Source organism: Brassica napus, unplaced genomic scaffold (genome assembly GCF_020379485.1).
Source record: "Brassica napus cultivar Da-Ae unplaced genomic scaffold, Da-Ae ScsIHWf_282;HRSCAF=465, whole genome shotgun sequence".
Classification (NCBI taxonomy): Eukaryota; Viridiplantae; Streptophyta; class Magnoliopsida; order Brassicales; family Brassicaceae; genus Brassica; species Brassica napus.
In genome coordinates, this window is record NW_026016093.1 from 18,113 (window position 1) to 27,500 (window position 9,388).

A 9,388-nucleotide genomic window follows, 5' to 3' on the forward strand; every position below is an offset into this window, starting at 1 on the left:
GCAAAGAATTGTAGAACTCCGAAACACTTGTGCGACCTCTACCAAGAGAGCATCAAGAACAAGAACCCGGAGGCAAACATGATCCAAGAAAACGTCCATGAGGACAAGGGATATGGGTATGATGCTGACAATGAATCCGACAAGGACAACCAAGATGACCTAATGGATTATGAGACATCCGATTGTCTCAAGGACTAGTTTTCGAATCACATTGTCTTATTGCTTTATGTTTTGATTTGGTGTTTTTATTTTATGTAATGGAATTTTAATAAGAAGAGTTTTAAACATCTTATGAAGTCTCTAAACTTTATTTTATAGAATGAATGATGAGATGAGTGTACTTGTGGTGGATAGTGGCACAAGTCACACAATACTTAGAGACAAAAGGTACTTTATAAATCTCATAATGAAAAGTGCAAAGGTACACACCATTGCGGGTGAGGCTAGCCTGATTGAAGGTCACGGCCAAGCCTATGTGATGATGCCTAAGGGCACTCACCTAGAGATCAAAACCGCCTTGTATTCCCCAAGCTCTAGAAGAAGCTTATTGAGCTTCAAGGACATAAGGTTAAACGGTTTTCACCTTGAAACATGGGAAGAAGGAAACAAAGAATTCCTTAACATAACCTTGATCACCAAAGGCAATAAAAAGATCCTAGAGACAATGCCCGCAATGACCACTGGTCTGTACTATGCAAGGATCAGTATGATCGAGGCAAATGCCTCCGAACTATTCACTTTATGGCATAACCGGCTTGGCCATCCCGGAACAGGAATGATGCGAAAACTGATGATGAATTCACAAGGGCACACATTCAAAGGAGTTATCCCACGAAATCTCACATGTGCAGCATGTGCACAAGGGAAACTCATAATCAGGCCATCACCAGCTAAGGTTCACAAAGAGACCTTAAACTTTCTGGAAAGGATTCAAGGAGACATATGTGGACCAATACACCCACCTTGTGGGACGTTTAGATACTTCATGGTCCTCATTGATGCATCGACCAGATGGTCACATGTCTGCCTACTATCCACTTGGAACCTAGCCTTTGCACGGCTGCTTGCTCAGATGATAAGGCTAAGAGCACACTTTCCAGATTTCCCTCTTAAGACTATACGTCTAGACAATGCTGGTGAGTTCACGTCCCAAGCGTTTAATGAATATTGTATGTCCATGGGGGTAAGAGTAGAGCACTCCCTGGCACATGTCCATACACAGAACGGCTTGGCCGAATCATTCATTAAACGGATCCAGCTGATAGCCCGGCCACTGCTTATGAAGTCTCAACTTCCGGTATCAGCATGGGGACATGCGGTTTTACATGCAACGGAACTGATTCGCATCAGGCCATCTAGTGAACATATGTATTCACCATCCCAACTACTCACGGGTCAAGAGCCAGACGTGTCCCACATCAAGACATTCGGATGTGCCGTCTACGTTCCAATTGCTCCACCACAGAGAACTAAGATGGGACCACAAAGGAGGATGGGAATATACGTAGGATATGACTCCCCAAGTATCATAAAGTATCTTGAGCCTGTTGTGAACAATAGGGGAATTCGTGTCTTTCATTAATCAAAGTGTTCCCTTATATAGGGGATTACAAGATATGGATAAAAGGAAATATTACATATCCTTATCCTAAAGTAAAAAGGAAAACCTCTTATAGATAAACATGAAGAGAAAAGGAAAGTCCTAAATCTAAGGTTTAAGGTCGGTCCAATGCATTGGCCGCCTCTCTCTCTTTCTCTCTTGGACGCGGTCTTGGTCTTGGGCCTGGACGCGGTCCGTTCTTCCTTTGGCTTGGTTACCAGCTATCCATATTGTTCTTAACACTCCCCCTTGGATGCTGTAACCATATGGGCTCGTACCATGCACGATGTTGCCTCGTTAAAACCTCTCTAGGAAAACCAAAAACCCAAGGTGGGAAAAATGGAAACCATAGACAGGAAAAAGAGTACAACGCATGATACTCCCCCTGATGAAGGCATCACTGAAGATCCTTCAGCCGGCGCATCCCTATCTGATGAACCAGCTTCCTGTGCGTTGAGGTAGGCAGAGACTTGGTGAAAAGGTCGGCTGAATTGTCGCTTGATCGAACTTGAACTACTTGAACCTCCTTTGTCTTCTGCAAGTCGTGGGTGAAGAAGAACTTGGGCAGGATGTGCTTGGTCCTGTCTCCCTTGATGTATCCTTCCTTGAGCTGAGCAATGCACGCCGCATTGTCTTCGTAGATGATCGTTGGTTCCTCCTTCTCTTGTCCCACGGCCAGACCACTCTCTCTTAAGACATGGCCGGTCATGTTCCTCAACCAGACAAGCTCCCGGCTTGCCTCATACATGGCTATGATCTCGGCATGATTGGATGATGTGGCTACTAAGGACTGCTTGGTAGAACGCCAGCTTATTGCGGCTCCACTATGTGTGAATACATATCCCGTTTGAGATCTAGCCTGGTGTGGGTCAGATAAATACCCAGCATCTGCATATCCAACCAAGCTCTCTCCTGGCCGGTTGGTGTAGAACAAACCGAGATCCTTTGTTCCTTGCAGATATCTGAACAGATGTTTCACTCCGTTCCAGTGCCTTAAGGTTGGACATGAACCAAACCTTGATAGTAAGCTCACGGCAAAGCTTATGTCCGGTCTAGTGTGACTAGCCAAGTACATTAAGGCCCCAATGGCACTTAGGTAAGGCACTTCCGGTCCGAGTGCTTCCTCGTCCGGTTTCTTTGGTCCGAATGGGTCCTTCTCAAGGTCTAAGGCCCTTACGACCATAGGACATGGCAAGGGATGAGCCTTGTCCATATAGAATTGCTTGAGTATCTTTTCCGTATATGTTTCTTGGTGCACAAGGATGCCATTCTCTTTATACTCAAACTGTAATCCCAAACAAAACTTAGTCTTCCCTAAGTCTTTCATCTCGAATTCTTTCTTTAGACATTCAACGGTTTGGGAAATCTCTCCAGAGGTTCCTATAATGTTCAGGTCGTCCACATAGACAGACATGATCACGTAGCCCTTGCTGTCAAACTTCTTTATGAATATACATGGACTTATTGGATCATTCTTATAACCCTCTTTCACTAGGTACTCGGATAATCTATTGTACCACATCCGACCTGATTGCTTTAAACCATATAAGGCTTTGTTCAACTTTATGCAATGTTGTTCTCGAGAACCTTTCTTGTCTTTGAGCTCAATACCCTCTGGGACTTTCATATGTATCTCATTATCCAGTGGTCCGTATAGGTATGCAGTTACTACATCCATTAGGCGTAAGTCAATGTTTTCTTTCACTGCCAGACTGATTAGATATCTTAGTGTAGTTGCATCCACCACAGGGGAGTAAGTCTCCTCATAATCTATTCCAGGTCTTTGGGAGAATCCTTGTGCTACAAGCCGTGCTTTGTATCTCACTACTTCTCCTTTCTCGTTTCTCTTCCTTACAAAGACCCATTTGTATCCCACTGGTTTGACATCTCTTGGTGTCAATATTATAGGGCCAAAAACGCCTCTCTTTCTCAATGATTGTAACTCCACGTTAATAGCTTCTTTCCATTTGATCCAATCTGATCTTAGCATGCATTCTTGTATGGACGTGGGTTCTAGATCCTCATCTTTATCCATGATCTCAAGTGCTACCTTGTATGCAAATAAATCATCAACGTTGATATCTTTTCTGTTCCATTGTTTTCCAGACATTACATGGTCTATAGAGATCTCTTGGTTGTCCGGCTCTTCTGTCCCGTGAAGCCCAGCGTCCCGGACCTCACTTTGAGGAACGGCCGGATCATCGGGTGTGGCCGGTACGCATGGCTCGACCGTCCTGGTCGGCTCGACCGGTCCATCAATGTCCTGGACGGTTTCTTTGATGCTCTCGGATCCAGCACCTCTCTTGGACTTCCGAGGCTGTTTATCTTTGGAACCAATTGGTCTACCACGTTTTAAACGTTGCTTAGACTCTGTAGCCACTTGACATTGTCCATCTTGGACGTTCAATCTTATGGGTGCATTACAAGCCGGGTTGTGTGACATTGTTACTCTATTTGGGTCAGCAAATGTATCTGGCAACTTGTTAGCTAGCTCTTGTAGATGTATTATCTTCTGGACTTCTAGATCACACTCTCTAGTCCGAGGATCTTGCCAAGATATTGATGGTCTAAACCATTCTAAATCTTTTGAAATCAACCGGCTGTTATCTCCCCCTAAGGACGGATATTTGGACTCATCAAACTGTGAGTCTTCGTATCTGGCCTTAAACAAATCACCGGTTGTTGGCTCAAGATACTTTATGATACTTGGGGAGTCATATCCTACGTATATTCCCATCCTCCTTTGTGGTCCCATCTTAGTTCTCTGTGGTGGAGCAATTGGAACGTAGACGGCACATCCGAATGTCTTGATGTGGGACACGTCTGGCTCTTGACCCGTGAGTAGTTGGGATGGTGAATATATATGTTCACTAGATGGCCTGATGCGAATCAGTTCCGTTGCATGTAAAACCGCATGTCCCCATGCTGATACCGGAAGTTGAGACTTCATAAGCAGTGGCCGGGCTATCAGCTGGATCCGTTTAATGAATGATTCGGCCAAGCCGTTCTGTGTATGGACATGTGCCAGGGAGTGCTCTACTTTTACCCCCATGGACATACAGTATTCATTAAACGCTTGGGACGTGAATTCACCAGCATTGTCTAGACGTATAGTCTTAAGAGGGAAATCTGGAAAGTGTGCTCTCAGCCTTATCATCTGAGCAAGCAGCCGTGCAAAGGCTAGATTCCTAGTGGATAGTAGGCAGACATGTGACCATCTGGTCGATGCATCAATGAGGACCATGAAGTATCTAAACGTCCCACAAGGTGGGTGTATTGGTCCACATATGTCTCCTTGAATCCTTTCCAGAAAGTTTAAGGTTTCTTTGTGAACCTTAGCTGGTGATGGCCTGATTATGAGTTTCCCTTGTGCACATGCTGCACATGTGAGATTTCGTGGGATAACTCCTTTGAATGTGTGCCCTTGTGAATTCATCATCAGTTTTCGCATCATTCCTGTTCCGGGATGGCCAAGCCGGTTATGCCATAAAGTGAATAGTTCGGAGGCATTTGCCTCGATCATACTGATCCTTGCATAGTACAGACCAGTGGTCATTGCGGGCATTGTCTCTAGGATCTTTTTATTGCCTTTGGTGATCAAAGTTATGTTAAGGAATTCTTTGTTTCCTTCTTCCCATGTTTCAAGGTGAAAACCGTTTAACCTTATGTCCTTGAAGCTCAATAAGCTTCTTCTAGAGCTTGGGGAATACAAGGCGGTTTTGATCTCTAGGTGAGTGCCCTTAGGCATCATCACATAGGCTTGGCCGTGACCTTCAATCAGGCTAGCCTCACCCGCAATGGTGTGTACCTTTGCACTTTTCATTATGAGATTTATAAAGTACCTTTTGTCTCTAAGTATTGTGTGACTTGTGCCACTATCCACCACAAGTACACTCATCTCATCATTCATTCTATAAAATAAAGTTTAGAGACTTCATAAGATGTTTAAAACTCTTCTTATTAAAATTCCATTACATAAAATAAAAACACCAAATCAAAACATAAAGCAATAAGACAATGTGATTCGAAAACTAGTCCTTGAGACAATCGGATGTCTCATAATCCATTAGGTCATCTTGGTTGTCCTTGTCGGATTCATTGTCAGCATCATACCCATATCCCTTGTCCTCATGGACGTTTTCTTGGATCATGTTTGCCTCCGGGTTCTTGTTCTTGATGCTCTCTTGGTAGAGGTCGCACAAGTGTTTCGGAGTTCTACAATTCTTTGCCCAATGATTGTCACTGCCGCATCTATGGCATAGAGACTTGTTGGACGTGTAAGATGGTTTGGATATGCCACCTCGTCCGCGGCCGTAGCTGCCTCGACCCCGGCCGTAATTGGAACCACGACCACGGTTATTGTGGTTTCCTTTCCGGCCGGTTGAGTAGCCGTCTCGACCGTTTGAGTTGTCACGTCCACGCCTCTTGAACCCACCACGGCTATTGCCGTATGGTTTCTTGTTGTCTTGGACGTAATAGGTCTCATTGGGAGGATCTTTCTTTCGACCTCATGGGCTTCGGGTAGTGGTGCTGTCCCGGCCGGTCTAACCCCGTTACTCTTTAGTAGGAGTTCATTGTTTGCCTCGGCCAGGAGTAGACATGAGATCAGATCAGTGTATGTGGCAAAGCCCTTTGTCCTGTATTGCTCTTGCAACACAGAATTCGAGTGGTTGAAAGTTGTATAGGTCTTCTCAAGCATCATGCTATCGGTTACCTCTTCACCACACAGCTTTAGTATTGAGACAATCTTGAATAGAGCTGAATTGTAATCATCCACCGACTTATAGTCTAAGAATCTTAGATGCATCCAATCATGCCTTGCTTTAGGAAGCAACACCATCCTGTGGTGATCATATCTATTCTTTAAAGCCATCCAAAGATCTAGTGGATTCTCGATTGTCATGTACTGATCTTTAAGACCATCAATGAGATGATGCCGCATAAGGCCTAAGGCTCTGTATCGGTTCTTCTCATTCTCATTGTTGTCTTCGATGATAGTATCACCGAGTCCCTTGGACTTTAGACTAATCCTTGTGTCTAGTGCCCACTGCAAGTAGTTGTCTCCGGAGAGATTGAGGGGTGCATAGTCTCTGTTTGCTATTTTCGACATCTGAATCACATCATCATGTAAGGTATTAGGTTCACAATGTGATTCACGTGGCCGCAGGATATAAGCAAGCTCGGCCACAACACGTCTTATGCATTTATGGTATTCAAACAATTCTAATCGACCATGGTGCTATCAATCATGAACCGCATGGTTCTATAGGTTTTCTAACAACCTAAACTTGTATGATCTATATGCTGGTCGATCTTGTTTCAATCAATTATGAATGCATTACCATGTTCGGATTCATGTAAGCAATCTACCTTATTTTACTTCTCATAACACCTAGGGTTTCCAATCTATGAATTCTTATCAACCTTATGTTAAGGTTTCAAGGCCTTAAGTATTTTGTGTTCTTAGTTAGATTATTTCAAGAAGAACAATCTAACTTTCCTAAAACTTCAAAAGTAAGCAAGAAATCAAACAAGGAATAGCAATCTTAAAATCGATTTCTAACTTTAGGGTTTTAGGGTTTCGATTCCTTGATTAGGGTTTACCAGGTTTCAGATTCAATCAATCAACATACAATTAAATTCTAGTTTGGAATCGTTTATCTTTCTAGTTTTAAGATTTTGTCGATTTTAATCTTGTGGTTGCTTTTAGGGTTTCAACAAGAATAAGATTTCCATAATAATGGATTAGGGTTTCGATCTTATTCTATGTTCTCAGATTGTGTTCATACCTTAGTTTTGTAGAGGTAAAGAACCGGATCACCTGAGAACCTCGAGCTGTTGAGAAAGAACGCTTGCTGCCTCCTATCGGGTCGCTGATGTAGTCGGACGCGAGCTGGGAACGGACGCGAGCTGCGAGCTAGTTGCTGGACGGATGCGTTCTTCTTGTGTGCGAGCTGAGGACACGATCAGGAAGCTGAGGACGTTCGGTCTTGAGAATGCCAAGCTTTTTGGAACAATGGAGAACGTCTAGGGTTTAGCTTAGAGTCGCCGGTGATAGGCTTTTAGGTATCGATTTTGGTTTCAGTTGATTAGAGGCTATCGTGCTGATAACGTGTTGTGAACAATAGGGGAATTCGTGTCTTTCATTAATCAAAGTGTTCCCTTATATAGGGGATTACAAGATATGGATAAAAGGAAATATTACATATCCTTATCCTAAAGTAAAAAGGAAAACCTCTTATAGATAAACATGAAGAGAAAAGGAAAGTCCTAAATCTAAGGTTTAAGGTCGGTCCAATGCATTGGCCGCCTCTCTCTCTTTCTCTCTTGGACGCGGTCTTGGTCTTGGGCCTGGACGCGGTCCGTTCTTCCTTTGGCTTGGTTACCAGCTATCCATATTGTTCTTAACAGAGCCAACAACCGGTGATTTGTTTAAGGCCAGATACGAAGACTCACAGTTTGATGAGTCCAAATATCCGTCCTTAGGGGGAGATAACATCCGGTTGATTTCAAAAGATTTAGAATGGTTTAGACCATCAATATCTTGGCAAGATCCTCGGACTAGAGAGTGTGATCTAGAAGTCCAGAAGATAATACATCTACAAGAGCTAGCTAACAAGTTGCCAGATACATTTGCTGACCCAAATAGAGTAACAATGTCACACAACCCGGCTTGTAATGCACCCATAAGATTGAACGTCCAAGATGGACAATGTCAAGTGGCTACAGAGTCTAAGCAACGTTTAAAACGTGGTAGACCAATTGGTTCCAAAGATAAACAGCCTCGGAAGTCCAAGAGAGGTGCTGGATCCGAGAGCATCAAAGAAACCGTCCAGGACATTGATGGACCGGTCGAGCCGACCAGGATGGTCGAGCCATGCGTACCGGCCACACCCGATGATCCGGCCGTTCCTCAAAGTGAGGTCCGGGACGCTGGACTTCACGGGACAGAAGAGCCGGACAACCAAGAGATCTCTATAGACCATGTAATGTCTGGAAAACAATGGAACAGAAAAGATATCAACGTTGATGATTTATTTGCATACAAGGTAGCACTTGAGATCATGGATAAAGATGAGGATCTAGAACCCACGTCCATACAAGAATGCATGCTAAGATCAGATTGGATCAAATGGAAAGAAGCTATTAACGTGGAGTTACAATCATTGAGAAAGAGAGGCGTTTTTGGCCCTATAATATTGACACCAAGAGATGTCAAACCAGTGGGATACAAATGGGTCTTTGTAAGGAAGAGAAACGAGAAAGGAGAAGTAGTGAGATACAAAGCACGGCTTGTAGCACAAGGATTCTCCCAAAGACCTGGAATAGATTATGAGGAGACTTACTCCCCTGTGGTGGATGCAACTACACTAAGATATCTAATCAGTCTGGCAGTGAAAGAAAACATTGACTTACGCCTAATGGATGTAGTAACTGCATACCTATACGGACCACTGGATAATGAGATACATATGAAAGTCCCAGAGGGTATTGAGCTCAAAGACAAGAAAGGTTCTCGAGAACAACATTGCATAAAGTTGAACAAAGCCTTATATGGTTTAAAGCAATCAGGTCGGATGTGGTACAATAGATTATCCGAGTACCTAGTGAAAGAGGGTTATAAGAATGATCCAATAAGTCCATGTATATTCATAAAGAAGTTTGACAGCAAGGGCTACGTGATCATGTCTGTCTATGTGGACGACCTGAATATAATAGGAACCTCTGGAGAGATTTCCCAAACAGTTGAATGTCTAAAGAAAGAATTCGAGATGAAAGACTTAGGGA